Below are 24,922 nucleotides of genomic sequence, written 5' to 3' on the forward strand. Positions count from 1 at the left end.
TCTAACCATCATATCAAATTTCCTATCACAGTTTCTCTCAAGAGATTTTATATCCTTCAAAATAGTATCTTAAGATCTGCCTTTCATCTCCCTGAGGTAGACAAGCAGATAATTTTCCTGTAGTAGGTGGCATGTAGATTATGACCCTGAGGACAATGAAGTAACAACTTATTTTCTGTTGGGAGCATCTGCACTACACCACAGAACCAAGTAGCTGTATCCCAAGTAGTGGGATTTTGTAGTTTATTGCTTTGCCTTTTATCTGCTCACATTTACTAGTTCATTCTGAGACTTTACTACAATAAGTAAAAAGTAAATTACTTTAAAGGAAAATAAGTCAATAGTTAAAGAAAAAATTATTATTTAAGCCATTGAAGGATTTAAAAAGGAGAATAACGGGCTTCCCTCGTGGCGCGGTGGTTGGGAGTCCGCCTGCCGATGCAGGGGACACGGGTTCATGCCCCGGACCGGGAAGATCCCACATGCCGCAGAGCGGCTGGGCCCGTGAGCCATGGCCGCTGAGCCTGCGCGTCCAGAGCTTGTGCTCCGCAACGGGAGAGACCACAAGAGGGAGAGGCCCTCATACCGCAAAAAAAAAAAAAAAAAGAGGAGACTAACATGTTCTGATTTACATATTAAAAACAATGCTGTTTCTGTTATGTAGAGGAAAGAAGAAAGAAGATGAGTTAGGAGGCTATAGATAGATAAGAATCAGTAGAATTTGATGCCAGATTAGATATGGAAGATAACAAAAGTGAAATTATCAAGGATGATTTCCAGGTTTCTGGAAAGAGCAGCTGGAAAAAAAGGCTGAAAGAGAAGTGGAATTGGAGGCGAGGGAAAGATCAAAAGTTCAGTTTTAGCCAAGTTCAGAGGTTTCCGTGAATGAAAATATCAGGAAAGATCAGTTGGATAATACCCTCTGGAACCCCAAACAGAGGGGAAAAATAAGAGTATAATCCAAGTTGCAAATGTGCTCCTGCATGTATTGCTGTTTATCCAAATGTGCTCGTTATTTCCTTTAGCATCTTCAAAAATTATTGTTCAGCCTTGCAGAAATGCAGATGTGCCTTATTTGTAAAGTTGCTGTGAAATGTCTGCCATCTGGTGGACAGTCATGGAGAGTGCTATAAATTTACTTCAACCAAAGGAATAGAAATGCTTTTACTGCCAAGTAGCACAAATCTTTTTAATGTCACTGTCTTCCTAATAAACATTCACATCTTTATCTATATTTCTCATTAGGGAAAATTGGTTGCTATGTTTAGACCTAAATCACATCAAAGTGTGCAGCACTGAAAAGGTTTATAAAAGGAATCTTTAGTTTTATAAAGTATTAGAACCAACATTAAGCATAATTCCCCAAATTGGATATTCTAGGAACTACATCAGAAAAGATGGAGTCTTTGGCCTCTTTGACAGAAAATAAATTAATATTTATTTTTTCTCTGAGGAACAGCCAGTGGGTGCTGGAGCTGGCTTACCCAGGCTCTTGAGAGCTGATTGTGCACATCTCTCCACAACTGTACGTTCTGCGATTTCAGGTTGGTAGCTTGAAGTTGGCCATGGTGCGAATACTCATACTAAAAAAGTCAACAAAGACTTCAAATCAGAATTTCGTCTTTGTTTCTGTTTTCAGAAAGCCAGTTTATTGGCACACTATGCATATATCACTTTTCTCTCTTGATTCCACCAATTTTTAACAGAAGCATTCCATGGAACATTTGTTTAAAATTTTTTATTTTGTTTAAATACACATTTCCAAATTTGGGAGACCATGGAATGTTGTAGGAAATATTATTTGAGTTTTATACTTTTCTTTTAATTGGAGGAGCCCAGAGTGAATTTTTAGGTTATTTATGATTAAAATTATTACATAAAAGTATTATACCTCACATCACTGCAGTCCTAGTATGACCATTACCAGTTCTGGCGTTTGGATTTCTTGAAATAATGATTGTCAGCTAATAGGTGCAATGAATGACCATATAGTTCCAAAATTGGGACCAGAAATCTAAAAGTTCTAAGTACATATCAATGGAGGAATATGTGCTTTGAGACTGTCCTGGTCTATTTTTAGAGAGATGGACTTGAGAGGGATATGTTCGTATTGTATATGTCTGATGACTCAGAAATAGTCCCTCTGATGTTGTCTGAGGGCAGTATGATCAGTTTACCGTTGCCTCTAGTTACATTGCCTTAAAGAGGCTTAAACCATAATGCAAGGGAATTCTTTTTTTAAAATCCAGATCTCATGTTAACACATAAGGACAAGTCCTAGACATAGAACTATTTGGATCAGGGTCTTTATGTTCAGTCCTTCACCATGCCATATTCTAAAATAGGATTTTCAGATCTTATGGGTTCTATAAACTTCCTTGTAGACAGCTATCTTTGTATCTCCTACACCCAGCATAAAACTTCAAAAAATATTTGTTCATTTTTTACAAAGTTATAAAGGTAAAAATAAATGCAATTATTTATTTAATGCCTGTTTTCCCCAGGGGACTGTGAGTTCCATGGGGTCAGGGATCACATCTGTCTTGTAAATACTGTATCCTCAGTGTCTGGCATATGGTAGGGAATTCATAAATATTTATTGAATGAACAAATAGAATATAGATGTTAGTGATGATATTAGGTACTGGATCTAATGCAGGTGTATTTAAATTTGTGTTGCAGGTATTCTGGCTTACCCAAAATACCATTCTGTTTTTTATAGGTGATTATATAAAGGAGATTAGGGGGCTTTACTCAACCATCTCATGATACTCAGGTTAATTATTCTGATTGTTAAGGGTCTGAATTTAATACAGTAAGGAAATTTTCCTGGTTTCTAGGATTCTTGTCAAACACTAGTCAAGGGAAGAACAATTCCCTTGTACTGTTTTGGGGGTCACTCTTCCCAAGTTATTTAGTCATTATGCTTTCCTCCCCTTGAGACAGGAAGGGGGCAAGGGCACAACCTTTGAAAGAAAGACATAGCCTGAGGACAAGACATAAACTGATTAGAGCCAAATAGGTCCCAGACTTCCACTAGACCTTGAGCCTCAGTATACGCTCAATGTAACACATCAACAAGCTAAATGACACAGTTACAGGCACCATGACAGTTCCAAGGCCAACCACAAAAGGTCGAAAGTGGGTGGTGGCCCAATTCCTGGAAATCCCCACTCCTTCCCCCAAATAGCTAGAATACTCCTCCTGCTCATTACCCTATGAAATTACCCACCCCTATAAAAACTGACAACCCCATATCATGGTGCCTTTCTCACCTTCCGAGATGGCCCACATTCTGTCTGTGGAGTGTGTTTCTCCCTGAATGAATCTTCTTTCTCTTTACTGTGGCTCATTCTTGAATTCTTTCTTGCACGAAGCCAAGAACCCACACTTGGTGGCCATCTCGGGACTCACCTGAGACCTGGGACATGGCCATCCTCTCGTGCCCCACTCTCTTTCCTGCAACACCCTTTCCTTTTCACAAAATGAAGGAACCTGAAGTAAAGACACAAAACCAGGTCTTAGGCAAGATTATGTTGGTTTTACTTGTAAATAGTTTCTCCCTTCTTAAGAACCAAATGCTTCTTAAATAGGTTATAGTCAAAATTTATAATCTTCCTGGTCAACATCCCCTACCATCTGAACTTTGAAAATCTAGTTAAATTTGTCTCCTTCCAGTTTCTCTTCATGCTGTTGGCAGACCCATCTCTTTTGTGCAATATGGTCGTGTCATGCTTTTGCTTTCTTCATGTCTTCAAAGCTCTTTTTCACTTATGTTAATACAATGATGTCAGGTCTAGAAACTCCACCTCATGTCTGAGACTTTCCATGAGACTTTCTTTGAAACTCTCTCAAATTAAGCACCGGTATGTATACCTTTGTAATACAAAATGTCACCCACTTAAACCTGGGATAAAGGGATTAACAGTCAGTAGGGTCCCCAGCTCAGTTCAATGGCAAAAAGTGTCATGGGGGGATTCCCTGGTGGTCCAGTGGTTAGGACTCTGTGCTTCCATTGCAGCGGGCACGAATTTGATCCCTGGTCAGGGAACTAAGATCCCACAAGCCGTGTGGCATGTCCAAAAACAAACAAACAAAACCAACCCCCCAAAAAAAGTGTCATGGGTCTTTATTTATGTGGGATCCATGCTCAGTTTGGACTCCAAGCAGGAAAATCTTTCTTATCACAACTCAATGGGCAGAGAAACACATGATCAATTCCTACAGGGAGAGTGCAAACCCAGAACATTGAGGCTAGAGACACCAAACTGCAGAATCGTCTAGTCATTTTCAGCTTCAGCATGTAAAGATTCTTACGTACCGGTACAATGAGAATGATAACAGTTTATTCCTTGGGATTTTCTTTTCAATATATAGAGTAAACAAAATGAGATGTGTGGAAATATTTTGTAAAATGCAAAAGGGAAAGGGACTTACATTCATGGAACACTCATCAAGTGCCAGGCCGTGCATGTAACAAATGTAGCACAGGCGTGTATTTCTTGGTTCTCTGCTCATTACACTCTGGGGGAGCATTCAACCACAACGTTAATTTCCAAGACTAGGCATCCTCTATCTTCCCTTATGTAGAGAAAGACCTCCATACTTGAATGCTCAGACTTGCTGTTAAGGTCATTCTCTGCTATTTGTCTAAATTTAAACTGGTTTCACATAATTCAAAAAAAATACATGCACCCCTATGTTCAGTGCAGCACTATTTACAATAGCCAGGACATGGAAGCAACCTAAATGTCCATCAATATAGGAATGGATAAAGATGTGGTACATATACACAATGGAATATTACTCAGCCATAAAAAAGGACAAAATAATGCCATTTGCAGCAACATGGATGGAACTAGAGATTGTCATACTGAGTGAAATAAGTCAGACAGAGAATGACAAATATCATATGATATCGCTTATATGTGGAATCTAAAAAAATGGTACAAATGAAACAATCCCCCCCAATAACAAATGTTTTGTTATTTACAAAACAGAAATAGAGTCACAGATGTAAAAAACAAACTTATGGTTATCAGGAGGAAAGAGAGGGGCGATAAACTGAGATTGGGATTGACATATACACACTACTGTATACAAAACAGATAACTAATAAGGACCTACTGTGTAACACAGGGAACTCTACTCAATATCCTGTAATACCTATATGGGAAAAGAATCTAAAAAAGAGTGGATATATGTTTATGTATAACTGATTCACTTTGCTGTACAGCAGAAACTAACACAACATAGTAAATCAACTATACTCCAATAAAAATAAAAAATAAATAAAGTGGTTTCAGAGGAACTTATCTAGCTCTTCATTATTTTTTAATGACAGTATTTACTATAGCTACATTTAAAACTATTATATCTGCTCTTCTTAAGTTGTGGTATTACAGTTAAATTAATTTTGTTACTTAATAGTGCTCTCAGTCTTAAGTAAGGGACAGGAATTATCATTCCAATGGGGAAAGTAGTTGCCCATTATAGTAGTTGAAAGAGAGTGCCTCAGTGGAGAAAACAGTCTGTTTGATAAATGGTGTTGGTAAAATTGGATATTCACATGTAAAATAATGAAAATAGACTCCTATCTTACACCACGTACAAAAATTAACTGAAAATGAATTGAAGACTTAAACATGGGACCTGAACCATGCAACTCCTAGAAGAAAACATAGGAAAAAAGTTCCTTGACATGGGTGTTGGCAATGATTTTTTGGATATGTCACCAAAAGCAAAAATAAACAAGTTGGATGACATAAAACTAAAAAGCTTCTTCATAGTAAAAGAAACAATCAACAAAGTAAAAAGGCAACCATGGAATGGGAAAAAAATATTTGCAAACCAGATATCTGATAAGGGGTTATTATCCAAAATATATGAAGAACTCATACAATCCAACAGCCAAAAATCTCCCCCAAAACAAAAAAACCATAATGATAAAACTAAATAATCCAATTAAAAGATGGGCAAAAGACCTGAATAGACATTTTTCCAAAAAAAGATATACAAAAGGCCAATAGGTACATGAAAAGATGTTCAACATCACTAGTCATTAGGGAAATGCAAATTAAAACCACAATATGATATCACCTTATGCCTGTTAAAGTAGCCATCATCCAAAAGATAAGAGGTAAAAATGCTGGTGAGGATGTGGAGGAAAGGGAACCCTTGTGCATTGTTGGTGAGATAGTAAACAAGTACAGACACAAGGAAAACAGTTTGGAGGATCCTCAAAAAGTTAGAAATAGAACTACAATACAATCCAGTTATTCCATTTCTTGGAATATATCCAAAGGAAACAAAAGCACTAACTCAAGAAGATATCTGCATCGCCATGTTCATAGCAGCATTATTTACAATAGCTGAGACATGGATAAAACCTAAGTGTCTGTCCATAAGTGCACGGATAAAGAAGTTACAGTATATACATACAAAAGAATATTATTCAGCCATTAAAAACTGAGGGAACCCTGCCATCTACAACAGCATGGATGGACCTTGAGGGCATTATGCTAAGTGAAATAAGTCAGACAGAAAAAGACAAATACTATATGATCTCACTTAAATGAAGAATCTTGAAAAACAAAACACTAAACTCATAGAAAAAGAGATCAGATTTGCGGTTATGGGTCGGGGGGCGGTTCAGGGGAGGAGGAATTGGAGGAAGGTTGTCAAAAGGTACAAACTTCTACAACCTAAATGTCCATCGATAGATGAAAGGTTAAAGAAGTTGTGGTATATATACATACAATGGAATATTAGCCACAAAAACGATGAAATAATGTCATTTTCAGCAACATGGATGCATTTAGAGATTATCATACTAAGTGAAGTAAGTCAAAGACAAATATCATATGATATCACTTATATGTGGAATCTAAAAAAATGATACAAATGAACTTATTTACAAAACAGAAACAGACATAGAATATCAAACTTACAGTTACCAAAGGGGAAAGGGGGAAGAGAGGGATAAATCAGGAATTTAGGAGTAACATACACACACTACTATCTACAAAGTAGATAAAAAACAAGGACCTACTGTATAGCACAGGGAACTATACTCAATATTTTGTAATAACCTATATGGGAGAATAACCTGAAAAATAAAAGTTTTGTATATATATAAAAACTGAATATATATATATATAATTGAATAACTTTGCTGTACACCTGACACTAACACAACATTGTAAATCAACTATACTTCAATTAAAAAAATAAATAGGGCTTCCCTGGTGGCGCAGTGGTTGAGAGTCCGCCTGCCGATGTAGGGGACATGGGTTCGTGCCCCGGTCCGGGAAGATCCCACATGCCGCGGAGCGGCTGGGCCCGTGAGCCATGGCCGCTGAGCCTGCGCGTCCGGAGCCTGTGCTCCGCAACGGGAGAGGCCACAGCAGTGAGAGGCCCGCGTACCACAAAAAAAAAAATAAATAAATAAAAAATAAATAAATAAATAAAAATTTTTAAAAAGGTAGAAACTTCCAGTTACAAGATAAATAAGTACTAGGGCTGTAATGTACAGCATGATAACTACAGTTAACACTGCTGTATGATATATAGAAAAGTTGTTGAGAGTAAATCTTAAAAGTTCTCATCACAAGGAAAATTTTGTTTCTTTTTTTTCTTTCTTTTTTATCTATATGATATGATGGACGCTAACTAAACATTACCACAATATATGTAAGTCAAACCATTTTGCTGTATACCTTAAACTTATTCAGTGATGTATGCCAATTATATCTCAATAAAACTGGAAGGAAAATAAAAAGGGAGAGCCCCCTGAGCAGTAGCCTTTCCTAAGACAGATCTCCTAAGACGGCATTAATGAACCTCTGGATACAATCATAGAGTAAAGACCAATAGTCCATGCTAAAAGGCACTATTCACTTTTCATTCTGTGAAAAGGAAAAGGGAGGAAAGGCACATAAATACTTCAGTTATATAGAGTAGATGAAACAAGAACTTTGAAACCGCACAGAACCTGGTTTCAAATGTCATTCCATCACTTCCTATTTGAACTTGGAAAAGTTACTTAACATCTTTGTACCTTGATTTCTCTTATGAAAATCCAGATAATAATATCTAAGTGCTGTTGCCAGGATTAACTGACATACAATTTAGCATAATAAATAACACATACAAATTGTTTAATAAATATACATCACTTTAAAAGAGCTATCTTTGTGATATATGGACCACAGAAAAGCTACAGATTCCTGCTAGATTTGTCTAGAGAGAAACTACAGTGAATTAAAATACTGACTGCATTTTTCATTTTCCCCTTTACGTTTATATTGCAAAGAGACAGTATAAAGCCAGTCCAGCTATAACCACAATCTTCTGTTAGGCTCCAGTTCTTGTAAGTGCTATAAAATTAGTTAGTTCCCCCTTGAGTATAGCCATTTATATGCCTAACAGGTAAAGAACTGAGCTCAACGTCTTGCCTCACACAAACCGTTCCTTTTTTTGACTTCCTGATTTCTTTGAATAGCATCACCATTCTCCCAGTAACTCATGCTTGAAACTCTAGTCATTTTTGACAACCACTTCTCCCTCACCACCACCTATTGAACTTACTTCCTCATTGTTCTCAAAATCTATCTCCACTCATCTCCATTTCTAGGGCCACCACCCTAGTTCAGGTCTCCAACCTGTTTTTCTGGCCTCAAGTGTCTTTTTGCCACCAAATTCTTTTCATCTATAGTTGCCAAACAAATCTCAAGCAAATAATGCTTTACTGAGACTGTTTCACCCCATTACCTCTGCCTCCGCTGAAACATCTCTGGTAGTTCCCCATTGCTTACCAAATGAACTTCAGGCAGTCAGTACCTCCATGAGATGACCCTATACTAAATTTTTGGCCTTGTCTTTAATTACTCTACTATCTGCATCCTCCTTGCCTTTCCCCAAGCAAGGAGGAAGACTTTTTTACCTCCATAAAGCTATTACTATTTATTATACTTTGAAAAACCTACACTTTCATTTCATCTGTTCAAATTATGTCACCCTTTAAGGGCAAAAGCAAATGTCATCTCTCTAACAAATGAAACAGTAGATTTGCAGAAAATTCATTTTAAAATTAATGAACTTATTTAATTCATTGATTAAATGAATTAATCAATGAATGTATAAATGAAATAAAAAATGAATGAATAAAATTCTACCCTGAAGGGCTAGGTTGATTCCTGGAATGAGATCAAGAATTAAAATGGAATCATTAGAAGATTAGTGTAGGGTTTGATTAGGCAGATAAAAATAGAGGCAAGAAATCTTTACTTTGGCAAGAAGAATGGAGGGTTAGAAATGGGGAATTGTGCTGGAACCAAGAACCGAATATGATGGGTCATTGCTTATTAGCAAGCAGAAAAAGCTGATGAGAGAGAAGTTAGGCCAGGATTGGTTATAACAGCACAGACTCTACTCAGAAGGGCAAATTGTGAAAAATGGATTGCCACCACTTAGAGTTTAGATTTGTTCTTGATCGGTGGTTCTCAAAATGTGATCTGCAGACTCCATGGAGTCCCCGGGAAGCTATCTGCAAGGTCAAAAATATTTTCACAGTAATACTAAGACATAACTTGCCTCCCTCACTGTGTTGATATTTGTACTATTGCTAGTTCCTTAACAGAAATCAAAGCAGTGATGCCAAGTCATTGTATTCTTCATTGCTATATACAGCTGGCCCTCTGTATTCCCGCAGATTCAACCAACCATGAACTGAAATTATTTTTTTAATTTTTTCTTTTGAAAAGTTCCAAAAAAGCAAAACTTGAATTTGCTGCTCCACTAAATATTTACATAGCATTTATGAACTATTTACATTGCATTTACATTGTATTAGGTGTTATAAGTAATCTAGAGATGATTTAAATTATACAGGAGAATATTCCATAGATTGTATGCAAATACTGTGCCATTTAGTATGAGACATGAGCACCGTAGTATTTTGGCAACTGCAGGGGAATCCTGAAACCAATCCCCCGTGGATACCAAGGGATGACTGTACTCACAGGAAAAAAAAGAGAATTTAAGATGATCCTTGATAAAATAGTAATAATTATTAATTTTATCAAATCTGAACCCTTGATCACGTCTTTTAAAAGTTATGTGAGGCAAAATACATAAAGCATTTCTGCTGTATACCAAAGAACAATGGTTGTCTCGAGGAAAAGGATTTATGTGATTGAGTTGTGAGCTGAACAAGCCACTCTTTATATGGAACACCATTTTTGCTTGAAAGACTGACAGACAGACAACCTATAGTCATTCAGACTTGGGTATCTGGCAGACATTGTCTCAAAATTTAATGAAGTCTGCATTTCAATGAAAACAACTTACAGCATTTTTTGTTAAGAATAAAATTTGAGATTTCAAAAATTAGAATTTTGGAAAACTTATATCCACCCTGTGAGTTTGACAATTTCCTAATTCTTAAGGACTTTTCTGATGAGTAGTTATGTTAATGAATGTTGAGTTTTTGATATTTCAAAATGATACATGTCAGGATTTGGAAGATATGCATAACTTAGTGAACCACTATTTTCCAAATGACCAATGAATGACATTACAAAACAACGTGGGACTAAAAGATCCATTCAAAGTTCAAGACACACCATAATACACCAATGGATTTTAATGTTACAGTATACAAATGTTCATTCCTATAGTTTCAGGTTCCACATTGCTACTAACCTTTAAGAAACTATCACTTTTAAGGTTTTGGTGGTGTGAAAGCAAAGAATTATATTCACAATTAACTTTTAAAAGAACTATTAAATACTTTTCCAATTACATATGTGTGCGAGGCTGGATTTTCTTCATTTATTTCAACTAAAAAAACATATCAGAACATATGGAATACAGAAATAGACATAAGAATTGAACTGTCTTCTATTAAGCCAGACATTAAAGAGATCTGCAAAAATGTAAAACCAATACCACTTTTATCCCTAAATTCTTTTGGAAAATATAGTTAATTTTCATGAAATATATATTATTTATCTTAAAATATAATGGGCTTATTGTCTTTTATAAAGGAATCACTAAACCTTAAAAATTACTAGTTTTAATATCTAATATGGTAAATATCAACAGATATAAACAAAAGCTCTTTGGAATTCTCCATAATTTTTAAAGGTGTAAATGGGTTTTGAGACCAAATGCTTAAGAACTGCTGTCCTCAGCAGTCCCACCCCAGGACCTTTTTAGGTCTGTTGGAAAACAGAAGTTAGGGATTGGTAGCTCCTCTACGTAAATGGCTACAATTCCTTGGTCCAGAAATTGTTCAAATCTATCTTGAGTTGAAGTAGCAGAAAATCTGAGAGTCTGATGAAGTTAAGATTACCCACATCCCCTGGTTTACTGATGTCTGATCTAAACTTTAGTTTTATTTGGTTAGAATTCTGATTCCCCCACCCCAAGGTAGCCTCTAGAAGACAGTCTAGAGCATGGACTTAATGGCACTAGAATCCCCAGTCTAGTTGCAATCAGAAAAAGTTAACAGAGGAAGGCACCCTGACCTTTTGATCTCTTTGTGGTTTTAACAAAAGGTTGTAGTGCTACTTCTCTAGAGGAGGCTTTCTGGACAGTGTTCAGAAGCCATCTCCTAACAATATTTTTTACCATCTGGGGAAGATGAAGATTTTCAAAATCATCAAGTCCTGATCCCTTTTTAAAAAATTAATTAATTTTTATTTTTGGCTGAGTTGGGTCTTTGTTGCTACGTGCGGGCTGCGGTGGACTTTCTCTAGTTGCGGAGAGCGGGGGCTAGTCTTCGTTGTGGTGCGTGGGCTTCTCATTACTGTGGCTTCTCTTGTTACAGAGCACGGGCTCTAGGCGCACGGGCTCAGTAGTTGTGGCGCATGGGCTTAGTTGCTCCGTGGCATGTGGGATCTTCCCAGACCAGGGCTCGAATCCGTGTCCCCTGCATTGGCAGGCAGATTCTTAACCACTGTGCCACCAGGGAAGCCCATCCTGATCCCTTTTTATTTAACAGTATTGCCCCTAAATTCTCTCTCTCTCTGACATTTTGCATTTTGCTATATGTATCAAGAATAAAAGTGTCACCTTCAACATTTTGCTTAGAAATCACTGTAACTATATAACAAAGTTCCATCACTTACAAGTTTTGCTTTCAACATAACTGCAGCAGACAATTTCACTAAGCTTTTTTGTCACTACATAACAAGTATTCTCCTTCCTCTAGTTTCCAATAACATGCTCCTCACTTCCTTCTGAGAACTTCATAGCAGTGTCCTCAGTGTCCATATTTCTACTGATAGTCATGGTGATTCTAGTCATGGTGCTGAAATTTCTCTATTATGCTCTTCAACATTCTTCCAGCCTCCACCCATCACTCAGTTCCAAAACATATTTTCAGGTACCTGTTAAAACAGCACTACACTTCTAGGTACCAAAATATGTATGTTTTCTATTTCTGCGTAACGAATCCCATAAACTTATCAGCTTAAAACAACACATATTTATTATCTCTGTTTCTGTGGGTCAGGAGTTCAGGCACAGCTTAGTTGGAGTTTCCACTGTTGGGTCTCCCATTGAACGTGTTGACTGTGTTGTGTTCCCATCTGGAGGCTCAAATGAAGAAGAATCTTCTTCCAAACTCTCAGGTTGTTGGCAGAATTCATTTCCTTGCAGCTGTAGGACTGAGAGCTTCAGACATTTTTGCTGGCTGTCAGCCAGAGGCTGTCCTCCACTTCTAGAGGCCATGTGAGTTCCTTGCCACATGGTTCTCTCTATAGGCGGTTCATAACATAGCAGCTTGCTTCTTCAAAGACAGCAGCAAAGTGACAAAGGGCAATTCTGCTAATAAGATGAATTCTTACATAATGTAACATAATGATGGGAGTGATGTATCCCATAACATCTGCCATACAATGTAATTATGGCAGTAATACCTTTAACTTTTGCCATATTCTATTGGTTGGAAGCAATTCACAGGCTCCACCTACATTCAGGGATAGGAGCTTAAAGAAGGGCATTAAAAGGCAGGGATCATTGGTAGTTGTTACCTCAGGGTCTATCTGCCACAATGAACAATGAGGGGTGGAAACTAGTAGATAAATGCTTCCCTTTTCTTCACTCAGGCAGACAATTCTAGATGAATTCTAGACAACTATTCAAAGATCTAGAAAAATGAACCCTAGTTGCCTACAGAAATGTCTAGACTGATCATCTAGTCTTGAATTGGCTTTCCTCCCTTCCATGTTTTAGTTTCCCAGTTTTTCACTCATTTGCTGGGATCTCTTTCCAAAATCAACTACCTGCACGTAAGTCATTGTCATAGACTAATTTCTGGGAGGAAGCTAGGTTAAGGTAGAAGGAGTAAATAAACGTGTATAGATGGTACATTACAAAATAGGAGGGATATTAAGCAGGAGATCCTCCTTCCCACATAAGAATTATGAACCTCCTCCCACGACCCCATATAATTTCTCTGGACTATCTTTAGTAAAGCAATGCTAAAACTTCAAGAAAGAAAGCACAAGAGAGTTTTCTAAGATACAGTATCTAAACTCTCTTCTCCACAAAGCCAGAACTTACCCTGGATGCTAGACTGGGCTAGGCTAGCAAGTGGAGCTTATTAGTTTCTGTTGTAGAGAGAGAGTTCTATCAAGTATGAACCTGGCAAAGCTAAACGGCACAAAAAGAATGACAGAAGTATTTAAATATAGAGAAGAAAACTATTAAAGAACATTTATCACCAAAAAAGGACTAGTTTTCTTTAGTGCCTGTCTTCTGAAGTGGTGCCTGTCTTCTGAAGTGGTGACTACCATTCACTCTACTTTGGCCAAGTCATTCGTCAAACCAGTGACTGTCGGGTCACATGTTTGGGGAGGGTATGGATAGAATTACAAAAAGGGGACCCATGACACTCGGGGTAACAGTTATGAGGAAGAAAAACCAATGAGGTACTTACAAAAAGGACTTGAGTCAGAATCATATGGACACCATGTCTAGCACAGTGAATTACTGTAATCTTCACATAAAACTTTGAAAACAGTTGCCTTAAGATTATACTGTCTGCATGATCAGAGTTCTCATTTCCTTTTCTTAAAATATGGGTAGGACTCTTTGAAATGTCTAAAGATAGGTGACTACCGTTGGCTGAGTATACTGTGTGAACAGGCCCAGCACTGAGCTAATTGCTTTGCATGCAATTTCACAACGTCTTTTTGAGCATAGAAGCTATTATTATTCTTTCCCCTAAGTATGGGGAAACTGTTAACCTCAGGATATTGAGTAATTTGCCCAAGGTCATAACAGCTAGTGAATGACAAAGCCAAGACCCAAAACTCATGTCCGCTTACTCTAAAGTTAAGGGCTTTAACCACTGCATCACACTGCTGTCTCAGGTTTCAAGATAGGAAATCTCAATTTTTAAAAAATATTTTAAAAGAATTTAAGTTCTTCCATATCTCATTTTAGTCACTTAAACTAATGAGCTTAAAATTTCTGTTTTTCTCTGAAAAATGCAAACTAATATATGGTGACAGAAAACACACATCAGCACTTGAGGATAGGAGAAGGCTGGGAGGGGCAGGAGGAAGGAGGAAGGAAATACAAAGTGACACGAAAAAACTTTTGGGAGTGATAAATATGTTTGTTATCTTGATTATAATGATAGTTCCATGTCTGTATACATGTGTCAAAACTTATCAAATTATACTTTAAATATGTACAGTTTACTGCATGTCAATTATACTTCAAATTGCAGATGAGGAAGTCAGTACCAAGAAGTTAAAGTGTCTTGTCCAAGATTAGCCAGAGAGATGGTAGTAGAGACAATAAAAATACAGCTTCTAAGATTCTTGAACAAGTGCTTTTTGCATCTCAATTTGAGGTTATTCGCATCTGGTTTCAAAAAGGATTTGAAGAGACATAAAATATGACATGAAAGAAAGAAGAGGATCATGCTTAAGAAAACCTATGAGCTAACTTACTTATCTCAATTGAGACTGGAAATCCACTGTGAATTCATTTGATGAAAAAGTCCAATGCATCTCTTTAGAAGTTTGTCATCATATGCAATTTATTGAGAAATACATATTTTTAGGAAGTCTAAAGTTTGTGTGACCAGCAGGAGGCAACTAAATACTTAAGAAACAGCGTCTTGTACAGGAGAACAAATTAAAATTGGAGACTGTTAGCATTCTCAGCTGTGTAGGAGAACTAAATTCCTTTTAAAATGATAATTAACACCCAGCCACATATTCTCGTAACACTGAATTTGTGAAGATAGAACACTCCCCTAAGTAGACAGACTATAAAACCACATACTAAGGCTTATATGTAGCAGATTGTTTTGGCTGTTTTTTTCCATTTACAAGGTTCTTTGCAAAAATCTATGTATTTTATAATAGAGTTTTTAAAAACTTCTTGTATTATAGAAAATATGGGGAATTCCCTGGTGGTCCAGTGGTTAGGACTTGGCACTTTCACTGCTGGGGCCCAGGTTCAATTCCTGGTTGGGGAACTAAGATCCCGAAAGCTGCATGGTGTGGCCAAAAAAAGAAAAGAGAATATAATAAACATTGACTTATTTCTGTAAGTTATTCTAGAATTCTGCTATTTTACTTGACATTTTTTTGCAGTATTATCTCACTGTAATTTTGTTTTCAATTTTTATTGGAGTATAGTTGCTTTACAATGTTTTGTTAGTTTCTACTGTACAGCAAAGTGAATCAACAATATGTGTACATAGATCCCCTCTTTTTTGGATTTCCTTCCCATTTAGGTCACCACAGAGCACTGAGTAGAGTTCCCTGTGCTACATAGTAGGTTCTCATTAGTTATCTATTTTATACATAGTATCAATAGTGTATATATGTCAATCCCAATCTCCCAATTCATCCTACCCCCCCTTTCCCCCTTGGTATACATACGTTTGTTCTCTATGTTTGTGTCTCTATTTCTGCTTTGTAAATAAGATCATCTATACCATTTTTTTTCAGATTCCACATATATGTGTTAATATACGATATTTGTTTTCTCTTTCTGACTTAACTCCACCCTATATGAATCTCTATGTCGAATCACATCTCTGCAAATGAGCCGATTTCATTCCTTTTTATGGCAAGTAATATTCCATTGTATATATGTACCACATCTTCTTTATCCATTCCTCTGTTGATGGACATATAGGTTGCTTCCATGTCCTGGCTATTGTAAATAGTGCTTCAATGAACATTGTGATATATGTCTCTTTTTGAATTATGGTTTTCTCAGGGCATATGCCCAGTAGTGGGATTGCTGGGTCATATGGTAGTTTTATTTTTAGTTTTTTAAGGAACCTCCATACTGTTCTCCATAGTGGCTGTAACAACTTACATGCCCACCAACAATGCAAGAGGGTTCCCTTTTCTCCACACCCTCTCCAGCATTTATTGTTTGTAGATTTTGTGATGGTGGCCATTCTGACTGGTGTGAGGTGATAGCTCATTGTAGTTTTGATTTGCATTCCTCTAATAATTAGTGATGGTGAGCATTTTTTCATGTGTTTGCGTTGGCCATCTATATGTCTTCTTTGGAGAAATGTCTATTTAGGTCTTCAGCCCATTTTTTTGATTGGGTTGTTTGTTTTTCTGTTCTGTTCTTTTTTTTTTTATATGGGTTGTTTGTTTTTTTGATGTTGAGCTGCATGAGTTGCTTGTATATTTTAGAGATTAATCCTTTGTCATTTGCTTCATTTGCAAATATTGTCTCCCATTCTGAGGGTTGTCTTTTCATCTTGTTTGTGGTTTCTTTTGCTGTGCAAAAGCTTTTAAGTTTAATTAGGTCCCATTTGTTTTTGTTTTTGTGTTTTTATTCTCATTAATCTAGGAGGTGGGTCAAAAAAGATCTTGCTGTGATTTATGTCAAAGAGTGTTCTGCCCATGTTTTCCTCTAAGAGTTTTATAGTGTCTGGCCTTACACTTAGGTCTTTAATCCATTTTGAGTTTATTTTTGTGTATGGTATTAGGGAGTGTTCTAATTTCATTCTTTTACATGGAGCTGTCCATTTTTCCCAGCACCACTTATTGAAGAGGCTGTCTTTGCTCCATTGTATATTCTGGCCTCCTTTGTCATAGATTAGGTGACCATAGGTACATGGGTTTGTCTCTGGGCTTTCTATCCTGTTCCATTATCTATATTTCTGTTTTTGTGCCAGTACCATACTGTCTTGACTACTGTAGCCCTGAAGTATAGCACAGATGCAAAAATCCTCAACAAAATACTAGCAAACCGAGTCTAACACCCCATTAAAAGGATTATACACCATGGTAAAGTGGGATTTATCCCAGTGATGCAAGGATTCTTCAATATATGTAAACCAATCAGTGTGATACACCATACTAACAAATTGAAGAATGAAAACCATATGATCATCTCAATAGATGCAGAAAAAGTTTCCAACAAAATTCAATACCCATTTAGAATAAAAACTCTCCAGAAAGTGGGCATACAGGAAACCTACTTCAACATAGTAAATGCCATATATGACAAACCCACAGCAAACATTATTCTCAATAGTAAAAAACTGAAAGCATTTCCTCTAAAATCAGGAACAAGACAAGGGTGCCCACTATCACCACTATTATTCAACATAGTTTTGGAAGTCCTAGCCATGGCAATCAGAGAAGAAAAAGAAATAAAAGGAATCCAAATTGGAAAAGAAGAAGTAAAGCTGTCACTGTTTGCAGATGACATGACACTATACATAGAAAATCCTAAAGATGCCACCAGAAAGCTACTAGAGAAGAATTTAGTAAAGTCACAGGATACAAAATTAATACACAGAAGTCTCTTGCATTCCTATACACTAACAACGAAAGATCAGAAAAAAAATTAAGGAAACAATCCCATTTACCATTGCAACAAAAAGAATAAAATACCTAGGAATAAACCTACCTAAGGAGGCAAAAGACCTGTATGCAGAAAACTTTAAGATACTGATGAAAGACACCAAAGATGACACAAACAGATGGTGAGATATACCATGTTCCTGGATTGGAAGAATCAATATTGTGAAAATGACTATATTACCCATAGCAATCTACAGATTCAATGCAATCCCTATCAAATTACCAATGGCATTTTTCACAGAACTAGAACAAAAAATTTTACAATTTGTATGGAAACACAAAAGACCTCAAATAGCCAAAGCAATCTTGAGGAAAAAAAAAAACAAAAAACGAAATGGAGCTGGAGGAATCAGGCTCCCTGCCTTCAGACTATACTATAGGGCTACAGTAATCAGGACAACACCTGACATTCTAAAATCAAAATATATAAAGTTTGCACAGGATCTTGTTTTTTATATATATATATATATATATATATATATAGAGAGAGAGAGAGAGAGAGAGAGAGAGAGAGAGAGAGAGAGAGAGAAAGAGACAGAGAGAGACAGAGAGAGACAGAAAGAGAGAGATATTTTAAGAAATTGGTTCATGCAATTGTGAAGACTCAGAGAAGAGCTGCAGTTCAAGTCCAAAAACAGTCTGCTGTCAGAAGTCCTTCTCACTTGGAGAAGGTCAGTCTTTGTTCTATTAAGGCCCTCAACTGATTGGATAAGGCCCACCCACATCATGGAGGGCAATCTGCTTTCCTCAAAGTCCACCAATTTAAATGTTAATCTCATCCAAAAACACCTTCACAGAAACATCCAGAATTAAGTTTGACTAAATATCTGGGCACGGTGGCCCAGTCAAGCTGACATATAATATTAAGCATCACAGTCGTCCTATTTGTTTATATCTATAGGAATAGATCTATACAGTCAAATAACCCAAACCTTCTCCAGATGGAACAGCAATGCCTGACACAAAGAGAGCATTCAGTAAATGTATGCTGATTTGAAACTGAATTTCAGTGAATCAAATTAAATATCCCTAGCGATGGCTAGGTTCTGCCAGGCTTCCAGTGTGATGTTGGGAGATCATATAGGATAGATGTTAGGCACAAGCTCTGGAGTCAGATTATCCAGGTTCACATAATGGTGCCTCTGCTTACTTTCTGTGTAATTTTGGATGAATTAGTTAACTTTGCTGAGTCTCCATTTCCTCATCTATACAAAGGGAATAGGAATAATAGCTATTAATGGTATACATTGCTAGTGTTAATCAACATTCAGTTCTCTTTCCCTTCTGGGTACTCAGTGGATTGACTATTTCTCCGCAACCCTGCAACTGGATGGGGCCATGTAACTCAATCTGGCCAATGAAATATTGTGGAATTGAAATGTATCAATTTCAGAATGAGGGCATGAAAGGCCCATATGAAATTCCCCAGTCTTTCTTTCCTGACTGGGGTAACCACAGAAGAAGACTCATGTTAAGATGGTGACACCACAAGGTTGAAAGAGCCTGGGTTATTGTATCACCATGTGGAGGACAGTTGTCTGCAGCCAGAGCCAACTTTTTGTAACAAGAACTAAATCTGCATTCAGTTAAACCACTGACTTTTTTGTTTCAACTGCATTGTAACCTAGACTATTCTATTCTCTGTCTGTCTCACAGACGTGTTTTGATGATTCAATCAGATATTGTATGGGAATTGCTTGATTGATAAGTAATTAGCACTCAAATGTTATCATTATTATATTGAATGAAGAATCATATTGGCTTTGAATATAAAACACTGCTCTTTTGTTGATCATTGTAACAATTCAAAACTCGAACAAATCCGAGTACCTGGGAACTTTTATTTAAAGTATTCCAACTCTTTAAACTTTTACTTAGAACAATGCCTAATACACAATAGGCATTCATGAATAAAGAACAAGTTCCTATTTCAGTGAACCTCTAATAAATGCTATCATTCTTTTCTGGGATCTTTTATTCCCTTATTGTCAGGCTGCTAAAATTTCATTTTACATTTCTTTTATGAGACCATAGTTCTTATTAAACAACCATTTTTGGATAGAGTTGTCCTATCAATAATGGGAATTAGGCAGTGATAGCTGCTTACATGTCTTAACTCTCTTCTGAATTCAGAACCAATTCACAGGGATCCAGACAGAGAAAACAAAACAAAACACCTTCTTACTGATAAAGCTGCTTGGACAATATGACTTCAACATACAGCCACAACAAGGATTTTCAATACTCCTTCCCAAGTCCAAATGGGAGATGACATACCAAAAGAAAATTTAGGTTTGCAGGACAGATAAACTAAGGCAGAGTCACTGTTTTACACTCAGTGAGGTCAACAGTAGGAAGAAGGAGAATTAGGCCTCACGCCTGCTCTAGAAGGTAAGCCTGGGCCCTGATTCATGTGAGTTTAGTTTATTACACAGAATGAGGAACAGATCAGAACATAATCTGTTGTGGGTAGGTAGATTTGAAAAATATGGCCAGAAAGGGAGTGGATCTTATTTTCATCTCCCCAAATCACCAATTAAATAAAACACTCTTTTTACTTATAGAAGGTGGCAGAAATAAAAATGGAAGTTACTCTTCACTAAAGTTCTAAAAGAAGCATGTTACTATTTTAAGAGCCAGGTAAGGGAGCACCTAAACATATAAAACAAATATTAACAAATCTAAAGGGAGAAATAGAAAGCAATACAATAATAGTAGTGGACTTTAACAGCCTACTTTCATCAATGAATAGATGATTCAGACAGAAAATCAATAAAGAGACACTGGCCTTACATGACATGTTATATTAGATTGAGCTAATAGACATATATAGAACATTCCACCCAAAGGCAACAGAATGCCATTCACCTAAAGCACACCTGGAACATTCTCCAGGACAGATTACATGCCAGACCACAAATAATAAATTTAAGAAGACTGAAATCATATCAAACATCTTTTCTAATCACGATGGTATGAAACTAGAAATCAATTACAGGTAGAAAACTGGAAATTTCACAAATATATGGGGATTAAACAACATGCTACTGAACAATCAATGGGTCAAAGAAGAAATCAAAAGAGAAATTAAAATATATCTTGAGAAAAATGGAAGTAGAAATAGAACATACTGAAACTTATGGAATGTAGGAAAAGCAGTTCTAAGAGGAAAGTTCATAGCAACAAATGTCTACATTAAGAAACAAGAAAGATCTCATATATATATAATTTTTGGTTGCACTGCATGTGGAATCTTAGTTCCCTGACCAGGGATCGAACCTGCACCCCTTGCATTGGAAGCACGGAGTCTTAACCACTAGATTGCCAGGGAAGTCCTGAAAGATCTCAAATAAATAACCTAACTTTACACCTCAAGGAACTGGAAAAAGAAAAACAAACTAAGCCCAAGATTAGTAGAAGGAAGGAAATAACAAAGATCAGAGTCGAAATAAATGATATAGAGACTAAAAAGACAATAGAAAAGATCAATGAAACTAAGAGGTGTTTTTTTTAATGGAGATATAATTTACATATAACATTATATTAGTTTCAGGTGTACAACATAATGATTCGACATTTGGATATATTGCAAAATAACCACAATAACATCCATCACCACACACAGTTTCAATTTTTTTCTTGTGATGAGAACTTTTAAGATCTACTCTCTTAGCAACTTCCAAATATATAATAAAGTATGGTTAACTACAGTCACCATGCTGTACATTACATCCCCAGGACTTATTTATTTTATAACTAGAAGTTTGTACCTTTTGACCACCACCACACATTTTGCCCATCCCCACCCCCTGCATCTGGCAACTACCAATCTGCTCTATTTATGAGTTTGAGGGTTTTTTGTTTGTTGTTTTTAATTTAATTTTATTTTTTAAATTTTTATTTATTTTTGGCTTCATTGGGTCTTCGTTGCTGTGTGTGGGCTTTCTCTAGTTGCAGCAAGAGGGGGCTTCTCTTGTTGCAGGGAATGGGCTCTAGGTGTGTGGGCTTCAGTAGTTGTGGCATGCAGGCTTCAGTAGTTGTGGCACACGGGCTTAGTTGCTCCACGGCATGTGGGATCTTCCCAGACCAGGGCTCAAATCCGTGTCCCCTGCATTGGCAGGTGGATTCTTAACCACTACGCCACCAGGGAAGTCCCTGTTTTTGTTTCTTAGATTCTACATGTGAGATCATATGGTATTTATCTTTCTCCACCTGACTTATTTCACTTAGCATAATGTCCTCAAGATCTATCCATGTTGCTGCAAATGTCAGAATTTCCTTCTTTTTTATGGCTGAATAATACATATATATTACATTTTCTTGATCTATTCATCTATCAGTGGGCACTTAGGTTGCTTCCATGTCTTGGCTATTGTAAATAATGCTGCAATAAACAAGTAAGTGCAGATATCACTTGAGTTTGTTTTTCATTTCTTTCAGATAAATACCCAGAAGTGAAACTGCTGGATAACATGGTAGCTCTATTTTTAATTTTTTGAGGACCCTCCATACTGTTTTCCATAGTAGCTGCATCAATTTACATTCCCACTAAAGGTGCACAAAGGTTCCCTTTTCTCCACATCCATGCCAACACTTGTTATTTCTTGTTTTTTTGATAATAGTCATTCTAACAGGTGTGAGGTGATATCTTATTATGGTTTTGACTTGTAGTTCCCTGATGATTACTGATGTTGAGCATCTTTTCATGTACATGTTGGCTATCAGTATGTCTTCTTTTTAAAAATGTCTATTCAGCTCCTCTCTCCAATCTTCTCCATTTCTGAAGCCAGAACCTGAACGTTATTATTGATCTTCCCTTCTTCTTCAACCCCTACATCAAGCTAACATCAAAATTAAGCCTTTCTCCAATGAAAAAGAAGAGAGCTTAGTAAGGAATTTGGGAGCAATTAAAGAAAGATAAACAGAGCAGAGAAAGACAAAGTTGCAAAGGAGACTCAGGAAGAGTCAGAAAGACAGGATGAAAACTAAGAGAATATGATAACATAAAAACTAAAGAAGAGAATTTCTGTCCAAAGACAAACAAGAGACAAAGAAGTTGTGAATTAGCCATGACTGCTAAAGTGAAAAGGCTGTGTGGATCTGCTGCTAATGTAGCCCCCCCGAGCCATAGGTAAGATGCATGGGCCAAGGAAATCAGCAGGCAAAGAGAGGCTTTGAAGAAGTTACCAGCTAGGCTGGTGCCCTGGCAACCTCCCAAGCTGGAATGTACAGACTCGTGTTAATATGTGGGCTAAGTAGGAAATAGCGATTTTTTTTAAAAAATAAGCTTTTGTTATTATAAAAGCATTATATGCAACATAGAAAGTTGGAACTATAAATAAGCAAAATAGGAAAATAAAAACAACCATATTCCCTGTATAGAGTTTACCACTGTTAACGGTTTATTGTATACCTTTATTTACCCCTATATATGCATACATATATATAAATATGCATTTTTTAAACAAAGTGGTATCATACTTGATGTGCAGTTTTGTAAATTAGTTATCTTTTTAAAATTAACAATCTCTACCTTTACCTTTCCAAGTCAATACATTTTCATCTTATCTAAAACTCAAATTCAGATTTCCTCCTTAGTCTCCAAAATATCTTTACTTTGAGAATAATAATTAAAAGTAAAGAATTATTATTTATTTTTCATTTCCTGTAGGAACTGTATTTCAGGGTAACCAAAGTGTTCCAAGTAATAAAGGAAAGCTCTAGTTTACTAAAGAATGTTAGAATATAGTAGGAATGATGAAATTAGAATTAATTTTGCAATTCTTATTGAAATTATTGGCTCATGTAAGGGTTTTTAATGGGTGTTAAAGGATGAGCTTCATGTTTGAAGGGGAAGTGGACATCTCTATACTATCAAAGTAATGTCATACAAATTACTTCCTAGTCACAAGTTTATAAAGTAGAGATAAGACTGCCATATCATTAATTCAGTTATCAGTCTAAGCATCAATAATTGTCGTCAAATAGCATGAAAGATGCTGTAGAAAAATATACTACATCACCTACAAGTATTCTAGCCCAAAATGTTTATCTTGAATTGATCAAGTCTTCACATTTAATATCTTTTAAAGAAAGAGTTCAAAAAGCCATTTTTACAACTATCAAAAATCATGTTCTCGTTTGCTAAGTGACTGGGAAGGCAGAAAAATAAGGAAATGTATGCATTGTGCTTAGAGATAAATTTTGTTTTACTATGATTCACTGTACTTAAGAAATAAGCTTGGCAAGAGGTGACTGCCTTAGAGAGTTGACTCCATGTATGGTAAGTAGAGGTCTGGTTGGAAGTCTTACTTGAATGGAAAACACAACTCTGAAATTGAGTCAACCTCCTGGTTGCTAACAAAGTGGCTTTCATTCTTACATTATATGTGAGATCCTGATATTTGAATTGGGGATCGTCCAGATTCTTAAATAAAACTGCTCGCATGGCCTGAGGTTATGCTCGTCTATGTATTTTTTGTAATTCTCAGAATTAGGACAGTTGATGGAAAAGGTTTGGTATCAACAGAAAGTTGGTAGTGTGTGTAGTCTGTGTATTATTTTCTTCCAACTGAGTAGAGTGAAAATACAGTTAGAAATATTATGTAGAATGCAGTATTTCCAAAAGGTAGTAATCATAACAGTTTATATTTCTTGAATTCTATAATTCCTATAACAATATGGTAAAATAGATTTTTCTTTTAAACTCCACATTAGAGATGAGGAAAAGAGCCTTGGTGAGGTCACACAGCTAATAAATGATATGGTTGGGATTAAAACCGAGATCTGTCTGACTTTATATAGAGTTGGAGCTCAACCCCTCTACACTACACTACTTCAGTGAGTCAAATTTGTATTAATAAACTTTGTAATATTGATTGAAGTGATTTTTGAGATTTTTCTGGACCTAATAGTAATACTAACTCATAACAGTTTCTAAATTAAAACTACTCACCTAATGGGAACATTTATGCATGAAATGAAAGTATCAATACTTAGTTCTTATCAAATATTAGCACTAAAGAAATAAAACATTAACAGAATACTTT

The 24,922-nt window shown here is 36.4% G+C and overlaps 1 long non-coding RNA gene across 4 annotated transcripts in view; it reads right to left on the reverse strand.

Moving 5' to 3' along the window:
- Positions 1-1,420: 1,420 nt before the first annotated feature.
- LOC132529100 (uncharacterized) overlaps positions 1,421-24,922 on the reverse strand; it is a 32,615-nt gene continuing 9,113 nt past the window's right edge. For 2 of the 4 annotated variants that reach the window (XR_009543380.1, XR_009543378.1), the window contains 2 exons: positions 3,415-3,495; positions 1,421-1,583 (listed from right to left, as the gene is read on the reverse strand). This is a non-coding gene — a long non-coding RNA (uncharacterized LOC132529100). Of the gene's footprint in view, positions 1,584-3,275; positions 3,496-24,922 lie in introns of all 4 variants that reach the window. The other 2 variants (XR_009543379.1, XR_009543377.1) reach the window with 1 other exon arrangement.

Source organism: Lagenorhynchus albirostris, chromosome 11, assembly GCF_949774975.1.
Source record: "Lagenorhynchus albirostris chromosome 11, mLagAlb1.1, whole genome shotgun sequence".
NCBI lineage: Eukaryota > Metazoa > Chordata > Mammalia > Artiodactyla > Delphinidae > Lagenorhynchus > Lagenorhynchus albirostris.